Source organism: Perognathus longimembris, chromosome 3, assembly GCF_023159225.1.
Source record: "Perognathus longimembris pacificus isolate PPM17 chromosome 3, ASM2315922v1, whole genome shotgun sequence".
Taxonomy (NCBI): domain Eukaryota; kingdom Metazoa; phylum Chordata; class Mammalia; order Rodentia; family Heteromyidae; genus Perognathus; species Perognathus longimembris.
Genome location: NC_063163.1, coordinates 37,921,185 through 37,935,172, shown reverse-complemented (window position 1 = coordinate 37,935,172; position 13,988 = coordinate 37,921,185). Strand labels below are relative to the sequence as shown.

At 39.4% G+C, this 13,988-nt stretch overlaps 1 protein-coding gene across 7 annotated transcripts in view; it reads right to left on the bottom strand.

Moving 5' to 3' along the window:
- Dgkh (diacylglycerol kinase eta) overlaps window positions 1–13,988 on the bottom strand; it is a 159,248-nt gene that overhangs the window by 135,848 nt on the left and 9,412 nt on the right. The window lies entirely within an intron of this gene.

Sequence of the window (13,988 nt, the reverse complement as noted above, 5' to 3'; positions counted from 1 at the left end):
CTCATGAAGCTCTACAAATCTTTTTTTTTTTTTTTGTCAGTTGTGGGGCTTGAACTCAGGGCCTGGGTGCCATCCCTAAGCCTCTGTGTGCTCAAGGCTAGTTTTCTACCACTTGAGTCACAGCACCACTTCTAGTTGAGTGAGTAATTGGAGATAACAGCCTCTCTGGGATATTACTGCCCAAGCTGGCTTCGGACAACAATCTTCAGATCTCAGCTTCATTAGTAGCTAGGATCATAGACATGAGCCTGGCTTCTACAACTTAATTTTTAAGAACCTGATTATAGCCAAGTATGGTGGTGCACACCTGTGATCCTAGTACTTAGGAGGCTGAGGCAAGAGGATCACAAAATCAAGGACAGGCTGAGAATATGGCCTCGTGGTAAAGTGCTTGCATCGCATACATGAAACCCTGGATTCGATTCCTCAGTACCACATATATAGAAAAAGCCAGAAGTAGTGCTGTGGCTCAAGTGGTAGAGTGCTAGCCTTGAGCAAAAGGAAGCCAGGGACAGTGCTCAGGCCCTGAGTCCAAGCCCAGGACTGGCAAAACTGGACTACATTGTTGGATCCCAGGTCAGCCTGGGCTACCCTGTCTCCAAAGCAAAACAGAATATATCTGACTACAGGATGGCTTTGTCACATTTTTTTTTTGGTCGGTCATGGGGCTTAAACTCAGGGCCTGGGCACTGTTCCTGAGCTCTTCAGCTGAAGGCTAACACTCTACCACTTGAGCTACAGCATCACTTCTGGTTTTCTGGTGGTTAATTGGAGATAAGAGTCTCATGGACTTTCCTGCCTGGGCTGGCTTCGAACTGTGATCCTCAGATCTCAGCCTCCTGAGTAGCTAGGATTATAGGTGTGAGGCACCAGTCAGTACCCAGCCACATTTTCTTATAACAGTCACCAAGAAGCATCAGCTTTCTTTTTCCTCCCATGATAGCTAGGGATATTCCACTCAATACTATCTTTTCAACTGCACCTGCCTAAGTGAAGAAAGATGAACTGAGATTCTACATTTTGAAAGTATTCCAGTAGGCACTGCTTCTTGGAAGAATTGTGTGCTAATGTGTATCATCTATCCAATCTTCACAAATAATTCAGATTTTATGCCTGAAATCCATCAAAACTACAGTACCTTTCTTTCTTTTTTTTTTTTTTTTTTTTTTGGCCAGTCCTGGGCCTTGAACTCAGGGCCTGAGCACTGTCCCTGGCTTCTTCCCGCTCAAGGCTAGCACTCTGCCACTTGAGCCACAGCGCCGCTTCTGGCCGTTTTCTGTATATGTGGTGCTGGGGAATCAAACCTAGGGCCTCGTGTATCCGAGGCAGGCACTCTTGCCACTAGGCTATATCCCCAGCCCTACAGTACCTTTCTTGAATCCGCCACAAATTATCCAACATGACCTTAAAGTTTGTATTCTATCTGGACTTTAAGAAGAGAGGATACTATTAAAGGAGCTTGTCCAGTGACACAGATGTTGGGAAGAAAAACTTCACCTCTCACCCGTCCTATGTAAAAAGCCTATCAGAACACACTTGTCCCTCCAAGAAAAGCTGAAGTACTTTTTCCTAGTAAAATCCAATGGATGCTTTTGGACAAAATGATTCTGTAACGGTTCTCACTGCTGTGACTGCCAGCAAGGTTGAGATCAAATTTATAACTCATCTTTAACTGAACAAGATACCCCGTTGTAGACATTAATAACCCACCAACCTTCTCCTGGTCTCATTCTCCTCTTCTACCCATACCTCACCTAGGCTGGACACGGAGTATGGAACGTGAAAAAGTAAAACTGTAGGAGTAATTCAGACAGAGAAAAAGGACATTTCAGGTGAACAGAACATATTGTACAAACATGTAGTGGGCATAAATACATCTGCTTTACTTAGGACCAGAGATGAACTTGGGCATGACTGGCCAGCGGGTGTCAAGTGACAGAAAACCCATAGCACTGTCTCTGCCTGCAATACCTTATGCTCACATACCTGCACAGCTCAAGTCGTTTCACTAAGGTTTCTGATGAGAAAGTCTGTCCTAGATCAACTCCACAAAACACTTTACACACACACACACACACACGCACACACACGCACACACACCATTCCATCACACTCTTCCTTAACATTGCTCTATTTCCCTTCATTGTGTTTAGGAATGTATACATATGTTTCTCAGCTCAGCTTCCCTTTCAATAGCTCTACAACAATAGGACTTTCATGTTGTTTTACCAGTCCTGCTCTAGAACAGTTCTAACTAGATTGACTAAATAGAGAAGTAGTTTAACATCAAATAAAAAAAGACCCATCATTCCATGCTAAAAAATTTTAATTTTATTTCACTAGACCTAAGATATCTAAGAGCTTACTGGAAATTTAATATATCACATTTTATAAAAAATAACTCTGGAGCCAAATATCAATAGCTCATGTCTATAATTCTACCTACACAGGAGGCTGAGAACTGGAAGATCATAGATCAAAGTCAATTCAGGAAGAAAAGTCTATGATGCTCTGGCAAAACACAGGTCTGGAGACATGGTTTGAGGGGTAGAACATCAGCAGTGAGCAAGCAAGCTGAGTCAGTGCAAACTGTGGTAACAGAAATAAATATATACATATAAACATACATACATAGATAAATATTAAATCAGACCTCAAGCAGTTTACTTGATAGTTATGTTCCTAGAACAATTACTGTGTAAGCCCTAGTTTCCCCATATTTAAAGTATGGAAAAGAACTCTCTTAGTTTAATGATGAGGATTAAGCAAGCTAACACATAAAAATACACACCTGATTAAATTCAGTGACTGCTGACATGAGTGAACTCCATGAGAATAGCAATTGTGTCTTGTACACTGCCGCTTTTCCCAGTACCTCTGTCCAGCCACAATAGGCACTGAGCAATTATTTGTTGAAAGCAAATGCACTAGTGAAGATGATCAGCCAGATGGAGAGTCAAGGTCAACTAAAACGACACTGGTGGGGAGTGTTCAATTCACAGGTCATGTGCATGACATTCGTGTCAGCTGCCTGGAGACTGTATACCTGTATTGATAGTTTTATATGACTCATAAAAATATTACACATATCTAAATGGCTCTTGGCAGAAAACAAGTTTTCCACCCCTATAAAATAAAGGAGACTTGTAATACAGCTTGTAGTTTGGTATTGAAATTCCTCCAGCACTGTTCTTTCTGCTTATGATTGTTTTTGTAATTTGGGGTCTTCTATTGTCCCATGTGAATTTCTGGATTGCTTCCTCTATTTCATTAAAGAATGGTGTTAGGATATTAATGGGTATTGCACTGAATCTGTAGATAGCCTTTGGCAATATTGCCATTTTCACAATGTTAATCCTCCTAATCCAGGAGCATGGGGGGTTTTTCCATTTCCTTAGATCTGCTTTAATTTCCCTTTTCAGGTTTTTAAAGTTCTCGTCATAAAGGTATTTCACTTCTTTGGTTACGGTTATTCCTAAGTATTTTATGTTTTTTGAGGCTATTGCAAAAGAGGTTGCTTTCCTGATTTCAGCCTCACTCTTCTTGTTGTTAGCATAAAGAAAAGCCATTGATTTTTGAGGATTTATTTTACATCCTGATACTTTGCCAGAGCTTTGGATCAGCTCGAGTAACTTGGGAGTAGAGTTTATGGGGTTCCATTCGTAAGGAAATGGAAGAACTTGGAAAAAATCATACTAAGTGAAGTGAGCCAGACCCAAAGAAACATAGACTCTTTGGTTTCCCCCACTGGGAACAATTAATATATGTCTAGGATAGTCCTAGCAGAAGACTACAGTAACTCAATAGCTATGTCCAGATGAACACATAAGATAATGTTAATTGAAATGAGCTCCAAGTTATGGAAACAAGTGGTTTATCGTTGTTGTTGTTATTTTCAACATATCATGTGAAATTATGCCCTTTTTCTTTTGTCTTTCTTTCCCATGGTTTTACCCCTTATATCACTGCAACTGATTTTAGTACCCTGGATATTGAATATACGTTTATTGGAACTACGGAAGGGAAAGGGAATATCAAAATCAAGAGACAAAGTATAAAAAGACAAACCAATACAACAGCAATACTTACAAAACTATATAGTGTAAACCAACTGTACAACTCACGGGGGGTGGGGGGAAAATGAGGGATGAGGTAACAAATTGGATAAGAAATGTACTCACTGCCTTACATATTAAACTGTAACCCCTCTGTACATCACTTTGACAATAAAAAAGTGAAAAAATAAAGGAGAGAAATGCAGCCAGTGGTGGAAAGAGTCCACAAGTCTGTTCAGTTTGACAGCCCCGAGGCTGAGATGTCCCATTGCAGTTGCCTAGAGATAAAAGAAATGTAGCCCCACCTTGGAAAGTAAGTAGAGTACAGGCTAACAAAGAGTCAGTAGTTGAACCTAACTGATGAGGTCAACTAAGGAAGAGGCAATCAGCACTCCCAGTAGTTCCTAGGAATGGCTTTTGTTCAATCCACCACTCCATGCAGCATCTTTTGTAAGGTCCCTTATCAAAAGAATTGCTAAAATTACCAATGATTCCTCCTTAGTTTTCACTCAACTGTATTTCTTACCAAATTTGGATGCAGTCAACCCTTTTTCTCTCACATCTTCCTCTGCTTTAAAATTTTAAAGAAATTTAAACTTACCATTCTTTTTTTTTTTTTTTTTTGCCAGTCCTGGGCCTTGAACTCAGGGCCTGAGCACTGTCTCTGGCTTCTTTTTGCTGAAGGCTAGCATTCTGCCACTTGAGCCACAGCGCCACTTCTGGCCATTTTCTATATAAGGGCTTCATGTATACAAGGCAAGCAATCTTGCCACTAGGCCATATTCCCAGCCCATTAAACTTACCATTCTTATAGCCTGTGTGTGTGTGTGTGTGTGTGTGTGTGTGTGTGTGTGTGTGTGTGTGTTTCTCTACTGCCAAGAGAGCTTTAAAAAGAAGCTGCATCAAGTAGTGAGTAGACCAAAACCAGAAGGCAGTGGACTGAAGGGTACATAGGAGTTGAAGCAAGGGAGATGCAAGATCTAGGGGAGATTCACACAAAATACAGTGGCTTTGGCCATGAAAGTTCCCCAAAAATCTAACCCAGCCACTTACATCCACTACTACCTCCTGGAGATCACTTGCTTCTATAAAAGTACTTTCTTTTTTTAATTGTTATTATAAAGGTGATATACAGAGATGTTAGAGTTGCAGACCTCAGGTAAACAGTATATTTCCTTTTGAACAATGTCACCCCTTCCGTCACTCTCTCCCAGTTTTTCCCCACATCCCCACCTACAAGTAGTATAGTTCATTTTATGAACTATAAATCTTGTACTAAAATCTTGTAAAACACTGTGAGATACATTATTCTAGAAATAGGGTTGGCCCTATAATATCAAGTACAGTGGACCCATCTTTACCACCTCCTGTCATATGGGTTTCTGAAGAGTATCAGTTTCACAAATGGCAAGGGTGTTTTTAATTATAAAAATAATGCCCAATTAAAGCATGCTTATGAAGACTTTTAAAAAGTCAACAAAGGATAGTGTTCTCTATGGCCAACTAATTAAATTAAGACCTGTTTATTGTTACTGAGTTATTTTTTAACTATCTTTAAAGTAACTGTGAGAACACAAAAGCATAATGTGAATTTCTTTAATCATCATCACTACCATACCTTGAAAAATAAGAAATCCACAGTTCAGAAAGATGAAGCACATTGTTGAAGTATGTGAACTGCTTCAAAATCTCAGAGGCTAACACAAGAAAGGTCTCTTTCCCTTTCTTGTCATAATCCACTGTAGATCATGCAGGGGATGGGGGAGGGGGGAGGGGACACATCCCTCTGGGATCCAAGATCCTCCCACTGGATAGCCTACATCTAGCTAGCAAGTAAGGGAAGGGACAAGCATAGAGAACGCCCCCAAACAGCTTTAGAGGCCAAGGGATAGACATTACTCTGATCTGTATTATACAGGTGACACCAACTTCAAAAGGCAAATGAAGTCTAGTGGTAGGCCAGAACACATAGAAGAAACACATATATAGGTAAGCAGAGCATTCTCTCTAAGCAGAGCATTCTCTGTCACATAAAGCAATGTATTTGGCATCATCTAACAGAACTTGACAGAGCTGAGAATGAAAGCCATCACTAGCCCAACCAAGCAAGATCTAGGGATACACGAAACCAGGCTTTAGAACTCTTCTGTTTAGTGTCTTATCTCCACTCAGTTAACTCACATCCAACTTTCTCTCTGCTTTCCCTGTTCTCCTTTCAGCCCCAATGGACCTCTGCAGATGCTGTTCCTTCTACTTGGACTGCTCTTTCCCCTGGACCACTGCCTTAAGAACACTCTCTCCCCTTCTAGGGCAAACTTCCTTTGCAATACTGACTCACCCATCCCACAAGCCCCATGCTTTCTTTTCTCCAATTGTCTTCCCACCCTCTTATAGGCCATACATTTCACAGGCTTATGATTCAAAAATTCTCCTTGCTTTAAGATGGTAGCTCCTTGAGAGCAGAAGTTCTTGTCTGTTTTGCTTGCTGTTCTATCCCTGGCACCTACAGCAGAGTTTAAAATAGAGTAGTTTTTTAGATGCTTGCACTGAGGGGTCACAACTAAAGATAAAGGGAAAAACACACAGAAAGATGCATGGGATGGAAAAATGCTCAGGTTATGAAGCTGCACTTTACAAACTGTGCTTTACAAACTACAGCTCTATTCTTACATACTTACAAACTACCATAATATTACCAAATTTTCAAGAACCGCACAGGTTTACTAGCTCAAGCAGTGCCTGCTCAGGTATTCCACTTTCATGATTTCTTCTCTAAATAACAGATAGTGAAAAGTAGGCCAACGAAAACTGTTGCTTTCATGCCTTAGCTAGTTAAAAATAAATTTTACTCGCATTTTTCCCTCAAATATGTTTTAATAGGTCAAACGGAAAATTACTTCACATAATTCTTTTTAAAGTTATATCATGACCTTTAAAAAATACCACCTTACCTTACAGAAGTGAAACTAACAGTTTTCTTTAAAAACCTGTTCAAAGGGTTTTTTTTTTTTTTTTTTTTTTTTTTTTTTGGCCAGTCCTGGGGCTTGGACTCAGGGCCTGAGCACTGTCCCTGGCTTCTTTTTGCTCAAGGCTAGCACTCTGCCACTTGAGCCACAGCGCCACTTCTGGCCATTTTCTGTATATGTGGTGCTGGGGAATTGAACCCAGGGCCTCACGTATACGAGGCAAGCACTCTTGCCACTAGGCCATATCCCCAGCTCCCTGTTCAAAGGGTTTTGTACCTAGAAGCATTCCTTTCTAAATTAGCCTTTCTGAAGATTTTTTTTAATGAGTCTATGATTTTTATTCATTTTAATTAAAACTCATACACGCTTCAGCCAAAATTCTGAATCCAGACTTCAAATGTCTATTCTTACACTTGTTGCTTAAAATCTAGGTTTCAAATGTAAAAAAGGCATTATGAAATCTAAAGCAGGGATGGCAGACATGCTCACAGGTTTAGTAAATTAGTAAAGGCAGGGACAGGAAGGAGGAGGAAAGATAAGGGAGAGGCAAAGGGGAATTTCAGAAAGGTGGGGGTAGAGGGAGGAGGAGAAGGAAAGAGAGACTACAAGGATACTATAGCCTGAAGTTATGCTTGTATCCTGCAGATTCAAGCAGCCCTGCCCAAGGAGCACTGGTGCTATGAATAAGGAAAGGTATAGGGAGCCCACTGACTGTATCCTCTGAGGCCAAGTAAGAAGGATAAAAGACCTGCTTTTGAAGTCTAGCTCCGCCATTTATTCAACAGAAAAAACTCAATCTCAGACTTAGTTTCATCATTTGAAAATTTCAAATAATTTTTCCTAAGACTTTAAATACAACCATCTGCTTTATAAACAATAAAATCTAACTAGGAAGGTACTTTTACATTTCTGAAATAAGCTGGACTCAGTAGGGCACAGGGAATCCTAGATACTCAGGAAACAGAAACAGGAGGACAGTTTGATATCAGGACTTCGGGGCCAGTATAACAGCACAGAGACACTCCAATTCTTTAAAAGAAAAACATCATAAAAGACTGCATTAAGATTATACTTAAATGGCCATCATCAAGAATATTAACAGCAACAAATGCTGAGTAGGATGCTAGAAAAAAAAGGCACTATAATACACTGTTGGTGGAAATGTAAACTAGTGCAACCACTATGGAAAGCAGTATGGAAATTCCTCAAAAAACTAAAAATGGAGTTACCCTATAATCCAGTGTTACCAGTCCTGGGCACTACACATCTGGATAGAACAAAGGCAACTGCATACCCAGGTTCACTTCAGCACAGTTCACAACAGCGAAGTTACAAAACAGCACAGATAACCCACAATGGATGAATTCATGAAAACAAGTACAGGAGATATACACACACACACACACACACACACACACAAACACACACACACAAACACACACATATATTATATATATTTACACATGTTATATATATGCATGTACATATATACAATGGGACTTCATGCAGCCATAAGGAAGAAAGAAATTATGTCATTTGCAAGAAAATGGTTGGATCTAGAAAATATACTGAGAGAAGCCAGGCCCAGAAATACAAAGGAGGCATGTTTTCTCTCATATGTGTATGTAAGACCCAAACCACAACTTCCCATATAGTCACACATAGAGGCATATGCTTTTATACACAGTCTAGTAGTATAAAGTATAGTATATGCAGGAATGTATCTCCATGTAGTAAACCTTTCAAAAAGTTGGTAGCTTAACAAAATAAGTACTAGAAGCTGAAACAGGATTGTAAAGGGGAAGCTAGAGGACAAGAGTGGATGAATGAAAATGGGAACAGGGTAAAAACAGCAAGACTACTCAGTGCACATATTTGATAACGGAAGTAAGGAATTGTGAGATAAGTCTGGAGGAAGGGAACAGATGGAATGGGGTAGAATGATGGAAGGAGTGACTCTGTAAAGGAAGCACAAGCCACTGAAATGAATATGTTAAACTGTAAGCCCCTTGTACAACCTTTTGTAGTTCAGAAAAAAATAAATTAAATTAAGTTATATAAAAAATTACGCTTAAGGAATTTATTAAACTAAATTACATTCTGGTGTTTTAAAGAAGTCTTGGCACTCCAAAGGGTCTGTGAAAAGTTAAAGATGCCAGCTCCACACATAATAAAGTTAACATTTCCTCAGTATAAAGCAAGAGCCTTACAGTTCTATAAACATCCTCATAACTAAAAGCATGAGGGGACTTTATTACCACCTATGCTCCTGCTTAAAAAAAAAAAGGAAGAAAATAAATATTATGTAAGATGGAAGCAAAGTATATGAATTCTAAATTAAAACTGTTAACAATAGCTGTTGGCCGTTTTAAGCCACTTAACCCAATCAAAAATACAAATGTATTACAAGTGGCTCAACAGAGTAAAAGACTCAATACCCAACCAAACTAAACAAATTTGCCAAGGGAGACCGTAATGGACCCACATGTTATGGTCTTTTTCAAAGATCTATTCTTAGATGTAAAACAAACTCTCTTTAATTAAAACCTTTGCTTATAAACACTCTTCCTGAGTAAGTAAAGCCCAACAAATGTGATATAAGTCCACAGAGCACCCTGGAAACAGAAAGGACTCTGAGTGGTTTACAACAGTGTTCCACATAACCTTTTACCCCTCCCCTAGGACAGCAAACATGCAACCTTAAACTGAGAAAAGCCTTCTAAATTTAGATACTTTGAAATAATGCATCTTAAGCTATCTGTAAAGGTTTAGTCAATTATTTATGACGTCTCTTATCTTTAATAATGGGTTATCATGTTTAGCTTGTAATCAACATGGAAAGAAAGCTGTTATACCATATATTACTGTACCGAGAGTCAGAGTTTCCAGTCTATATTTAGTTCACATTAAAATGGAAGCAAAGACGCAAACTAAGCTAAAAATAAAATGTTCTACAAAGATGAGATTTTTTTAATGGATTGAAATTTAGCTTTATTTGGTCCCTTAAATGCTGATTATATTTAACAGTGCCTTAACTTCGAAGTGCTGCAGACACCTGATTGTCCATCTGCAAGAATGGAGATCAGTACTCATCAAGTGCAGCCCACAGGCCATAGTCATTGTGAGACTCACCAAGTTAATAAGGCTCTTGGGGCTTACCCCTATAATCTTAGCTCCTCAACAGGCTGAGATATGAGGATCACGATTTGAAGCTAGCTTGGGCAGGAAAGTCCATGAGACTTTTATTTCCAATTAACCAACAAAACTGGAAGTAGATCCGTTGCTTAAGTGGTGGAACACCAGCCTTGGGGGAAAAAGCTAAGGCATGGCCCTCAGGTCCCAAGTTCAAGCCTCAGTATCAACATACACACATAAAAAAGTTTTTATCTGTTGAAACAAATTAATTTTTAAAGAATAATTTTTAAAGCTTGAAAAATACATCAAATTCAAACCTTCGTTTTTTAAAATAAAGTTTAATTAGAACAGAGCCACACTGAACATATGTATCCATTACCTTAAAATCTTTGTGGTAAGTACATTTAAGATCTATTCTCTTGGGGCTGGGGATATGGCCTAGTGGCAAGAGTGCTTGCCTCGTATACATGAGGCCCTAGGTTTGATTCCCCAGCACCACATATACAGAAAATGGCCAGAAGTGGCGCTGTGGCTCAAGTGGCAGAGTGCCAGCCTTGAGCAAGAAGAAGCCAGCGACAGTGCTCAGGCCCTGAGCCCAAGCCCCAGGACTGGCAAAAAAAAAAAATCTATTCTCTTAGCAATTTATAGAATACATTATTACCCACCATAATCATCATGATATAGTTATACTAGAACTTATCTATTATCGAGGACAAAGTCATCCTGTCTAACTGAAACTGTAGACCATGTGACTCATGTCACCCAACTCTTCCTTCAGCTTCCATCATGATTCTCAGAATTGAGTAATTTTGACACAGACCTTACAGTCACTTAAAATATTTACTACCTAACCCCTTATAGAAAAGCTAGCCAACCACTGCCCTAGACAAGTGTCAATTCCTGCTCTTTGAATATTCTCAACACTCCATGTTAGGTTTCTGAACATTAACCCTTATTTCTTAACTCACTTTTGGCCATATTGCTATTTTCTTATCCTACTTGGATCATTACTCAGTTCCAACATTCTAATTTTTAATAATATTTTTAGATTTATTCTGTTTCAGTTAAAAATGCTGGAAATGTACCAACATGCCCTATTAATGTGCTGCCACCAACAATTTGAAAAATGATGAGCAAGTCTTTCCTGGTCTACTCTACCTAGAGGTGATGGTAAAATGGCAAGATGATGATGATGATGATGATGATGATGATGATGATGATGATGATATTTTCATTGCATAAACTGTATCCCACAAAGCAGAGGAAAAACAAAAATCTTTATTTTCATACACTGCCCTACCACTGAAGTACAGAGGTTTGCACATCCTCCATGTTAAATTAAAACCAATATACTAATTAGCAAATCATTATTCCCTTCCCACTGAACTAGAAGAGATGCCTTAATCCAGATGTAATGTTGTTACAACGTTCTGAATACCTTTCCAGTGTTGTACATTTTCCCAAGTTTAGAGACTCACTTATGGAGTTCAAAATTAACTATAAGAATACGTTCAATTAATCAGTAGTTATTAAATCAGCAGTTAATAAACCAGCAGGTATTTTGACACACAAAACTTCATGACCTTAGCCAAGATGACTCGAGATGAAAAAGTCAATGAAATGGATAGTTTACTCTACTTGGTTTATGACAGTGCAACAACTCTATCCTAAAACTGACCCTGAGACTGCGGGCCATTCAGCAATAAAATAAAAAAAAATGGCAGCAGTTATGGTAAGAGACATACAGATAAAGTACATGGCATATATCAAAGTCTGGATTGTGAGGGGCATCCCAGTAGCTCACATCTGTAATTCTAACCACTCAAGAGGAACTAGAGGATCAAAGTTAGAAGCCAGCTGGGGCAGAAAAGTCTATTAGACTCTATTTCCAATTAACTAGCCAAAAGCCTACTTGTAGGCATGACTTCAGTGGTAAGAGCACCAACAATGAGCTATCAAGTTGATTGCAAGGTGAGACACACTGTGATCAAGCCTCTGAACTGACAAAAATATTAATGATAATTAAAAAATAAATAAAAGTCTGTATTGTGGGGGTGTGGAGTATGAAGTTGAGGTTGAAGTTCACTGATTTCAACAAGTTGAGACCCTGGTCACAAGTGTTAATATTTTAAATTTTTGATAAGCTTTTATAAGATGCAGAATTTTTGATATTCAATACATCTTTTGAAATCCAAACATTTCATTCTATAATCAATAACTATAATCGTGACAAAATATCTCAATGCATTCATCAGAAAGTCAAACAAAACAAAAATTAAGTTTTACACTTACTTTTAGTAATGTAAAACTTCACTAATACGCTTTACCAGAAACCACAGGTAACACCTAAGAGTATAATCTTAGCTAGTTAACATTGTTCCTAAAACAAAGTTCAGTGGTACTCTCAATAAATCTGCTACTTGACTTCATTTACTCGATTTGACTTACAATCATTTCTAAATTTTACATCCAACAGTATAAGTTCTACTAGCTAATCTTGATACAAGTATGCACAGAATTTTGCCCATTTCCTATAAATATATGAAAGTACTTTATTTGTTAGTACTGGGATTTGCACTCAGGATCTCATGCTTACCACTTGAGCAATGTCACCAATGTTTTTTGCTTTAGTTTGCATTTTCAGATAGGGTCTGCACAGGTTTTCCCTGCAAGAGAGCCTCCTATGCCTATCCCACAATGCCTTAGCTAGCAATTTGGGGGGGGGGGGGTGGGGAGTAACCTGCCTTTTGGGTCAGTGTCACTATTAACATTTCATGATTTTTTAAATTAATATTTCAAGTGTTAAAAGCACTACTGGGAAAGTTGTAATCTTGTTTAGCCTTCATCCCCTACAAACACACTACATTCCAAATTCTCAATTTATTATAAATGCTACAACTCAAAAACAGGGTCTTTATGTTTAAAGTGGTAGTAATTAAAAAGTAGTAGCTGAGCAGCTAAGAGCACTGAAGCAATACTCGACTCTTTAGTACGTAAATCTTGAGGCCATTCCTCCAGCTGCTTCCGTATATTGAATTTAGGAAACAAAGACAAATTAATCTACAGATGTATCTCTATCTACACATCGATACAGAATCTCTATCTATAGATACCGATATCGTACCTTCACGGAGTCAACTGACTTTAAGAAACCAGTTCTCACGAAAATATCTGTAGAATCAACTTTCACACATTGATTTTTAAAAGAAAGCATCCAAAGCCAATGAATTCACTGGGTCCCTTTCCAAATTCCTCATCAAAGGCCCCCACTGACAACAGATTCTCCCCTCCAAGACTTTTACACCAATATGAACTTTAAAATAAACAACCCTTGGTATCCACAGCATTGTTTTGCGCGTGTTCGTGATTAAATGAAGACTCAACCTGGATACCTCACCGGTGGCCAGCTCAAGCCCCAAACCCAGGGGTAACACGTCATCATCTGGATCTCCATAGTACATAGATGGGTAACCTTTATCCTACTGAAAACAACCCGGTACTGCGGCCTCAACTCTGCAGCACAGGGAGCACCAGGCACCACCCAAGCAGCCCAGGATTCGGGACTGGGCGCCCCGCAGCCGCTCAGGTTGGACCCCGAGACAGACAGAAGGGCATGCTCCCTGCGGAGATGATGAGCAGGCCTGCACACGCCACTGAACACGTGCTACTGAACCCGGGCACCGAGGCAGAGAGGCAAGAAACAAAATATTTCTTTCCAGTTCCTTAAGTGGAAACTCGTCATGGCACCTCGGCTTTTTCCCACGCTCCAGACCAGCGGTGGGCTGGCTCCCTGCACCCGGACACCGCCAGCGAGCGCCCCACAACCCACCCA